Here is a 2,680-nt window from a genome sequence, read left to right as displayed (position 1 = left end):
CTGAAAGAAGAGATGTGTTCACAATCAAACAAGAGGAGGTTTTCAGATGTTATATAATGTCCTCCAGGTTTTTATGGTTGACTGTATGAAATTGTGTCATTTTGGAACTAGTTTTGCTTGAATACTGTGACAACACATACCTTCTACTTGATATGGTGGCAGTAACTGTTTGTCTAATCTTCTAAATTTTGTCTTTGAAGAAGGAGGCAAAGTCATTGCAGGCCTTAGTAGATAAAAATGCAGATGCTACTGGTACTGGAGGGTTTGTTAACCTATCAACAGTAGCAAACAAACCACATGAATTATTATTGTCGTTAGAGATAATGTCAGAGAAGAAGGACCGCCTTGCATTCCTCAGTTCCACACTATAAATGCAAAGTCTCTCTTTGTATGTGTTATAATGGACAACGTGTAGCCTGTTCAGCCAATGGAGCCGACAATGGTGAGTTATTTTAAGCCAAGCTAGGGGGGGCTGTAAATCTGGAAGAGAGGACAGTGAGTGTGCAGTGTGTTTAGCAATTGTTGCCATAATTCTAAGCCAATAAAGTGTGTTCAGTGGAGAGGACGGCAAGGTTGTGCTATTTTTAGCGGGTCCTACCGTAATTCTAAGCCTAGGAAGTGTGTCTTTCAGTTTGGTAAAAATTTCCGCGTAAGCATGGGCTTCAATGACTGTCAATATAGCCAGCATTCAACGTTAGCTACTCTGATGTGCTGTGAAGTACAAACGTCAAGCAACATTGCTGTGGATGTTCCTTTAGTGTGCTTTGGAGGAGGGTCTGGCAAAGCGAGACTGTGGAGGCTGCGGTCTCAGCCTGACAACCATCGTGAACTTTGAGTCTGGGGAGGAGGGGGCGGGGGAGACGATTCTCTCCAGTATTTTGAAATTGTACTGCAGTAACTATTTTTAACACTAGCACAGTATTATATATTGCACTTTTGAAGATAATTACTTCCAAAGTTTTGATCTGTGCAACGTGCTTCCTGCCAACCTAGCATACAGTCAACAAGCACTTTTAATCATCTAAACGTAACTGCAATGTCTGCCGAGGCGACAGGCAGCTGGCGGTGCTCTGTACCCGGCTGCTGTAACACTAATTACCGCTGATAAGACGCCACAACTTGCGAAACACCGTAGCCGGTGTCACAGAGCTCTTTAGCGGCTAAATCTGCTAACTGTCGCTGATACGACCAAAGTGTGACCAAGAGGTAGGGGTCAATCTTGATAAAATGATTACTTTGCGTCAAAAAAAAAAAAAAGTTAATTGCTTAAGGTTAATTGCATGCATTAAGGCGGTAACGTTGACAGCCTTAATTTAACCAATCACAATCGTCCTGGTCAGCGCTAAGTTTCTGACGCTGCAATGCTGGCTTCTTCAAAATAATCTGTGAACATGTTTTGGTGGAATATTTTTACTCCACAAAAGAAAACACCACATACATTCTTAAATAAAGTTAACTGTTCACACAATACAATAACATGAGCTACTTAAATCAGCTGGATAAATGCTAAAATGTAATTTGCATGTATTGCTGTGTGTACTTTGTCCACAGCAATCCCACCAATCGGTCCCTAAACGTCGCAAGTTAGAGCAAATGCTCTAAAAATATTCTTTGTAAATCTTTATAATCATTCACTAAAAGAACCAAGCAAGCCTGCCTTGTTGCCGAATTGTCTTCAATTAATTGTGCCATCTAACGCATCTAGCAACCCATATAATACACATTGTTAAACGATAGCCTTGCTTATTATAAACATTTGTATATTGTAACATTTGGACAGGTCCTCCAAATTGCTCGACCAGCTTCAATCTGCTAATGTTAGATATACCTGTGTGTGAATATAGTCAGACTTGTTTCCTATTGAGTGATTTTATGAATCTGGGAGTGTTAAACGATCTCCAGGGAAGTAGTGATGCCCAATTGAAACATCAAAAAGCTCTGTGAAACATTTTATATATTGTCTCAGCCATCTAGATGTCGATCCTGATTTAAAAAAACAAACAGGCTCAAGGAACAAGAACTCAGTTTGCTTTGTTGTTGCCAATCTAGTGGGCTCAGAAAATAAAGAAAATGGTTAATGAATCTTCATTAGGCTTCATTTGAACCTAAATGAAATTTAACGTATTTGCTTCTTTTGTTTAAATAGATTAAATGCCTTAAAGTTATGAAAAAATGTGTTCATCGCTACAAACAAATGATATTTGTATCCTTAAGTCATGCTGCAGAGTGTCAGATCACACATTCAGCTTCTCTCCTCTCAATGGGATTCTGCCTGGGGGTATAGAGTTCCTTATATTGCAGCACATAAGGATGAAGTCAGATTTCCTCAATTCTTTGTGGAGAAACTTGATTTTTATTCTAATGTTTCCACTTCAGATAGACTCAGGGGAAACTGTAATACTTAGCTTTGGCGTGGAATCAGAGAATCTGATATCTTGGTTCCTCTGCTTATCTCATTACCAATTATCATTAACCGCTGCCACTGCCTCCTACAGAACATTCCTACTCAGACGAGTTGAAGTGTAGCTGCTGTTCGTGTAAAGTTATGTGGTTATCACTGGCGCAAACACAAAGTCATAAAATTATTGCTGTACCTTTTTAAGGAAGGCAAATTAACATAATCCTAAGAATAACCCTTAATAACCCTTGCTGCTGCAACACTGTAATTTCCCATTTTATT

General features: G+C 39.3%; 1 long non-coding RNA gene across 1 annotated transcript in view; it reads left to right on the top strand.

The window, feature by feature from the left end:
- The first annotated feature begins 479 nt into the window (after positions 1 to 479).
- LOC116670622 (uncharacterized) overlaps positions 480 to 2,680 on the top strand; it is an 8,772-nt gene continuing 6,571 nt past the window's right edge. The window contains exon 1 of the long non-coding RNA XR_004327076.1: positions 480 to 622. This is a non-coding gene — a long non-coding RNA (uncharacterized LOC116670622). The remainder of the gene's footprint in view (positions 623 to 2,680) is intronic.

This window comes from Etheostoma spectabile, chromosome 20, assembly GCF_008692095.1.
Source record: "Etheostoma spectabile isolate EspeVRDwgs_2016 chromosome 20, UIUC_Espe_1.0, whole genome shotgun sequence".
NCBI lineage: Eukaryota > Metazoa > Chordata > Actinopteri > Perciformes > Percidae > Etheostoma > Etheostoma spectabile.
This window is presented reverse-complemented; position numbering and strand designations above follow the sequence as displayed.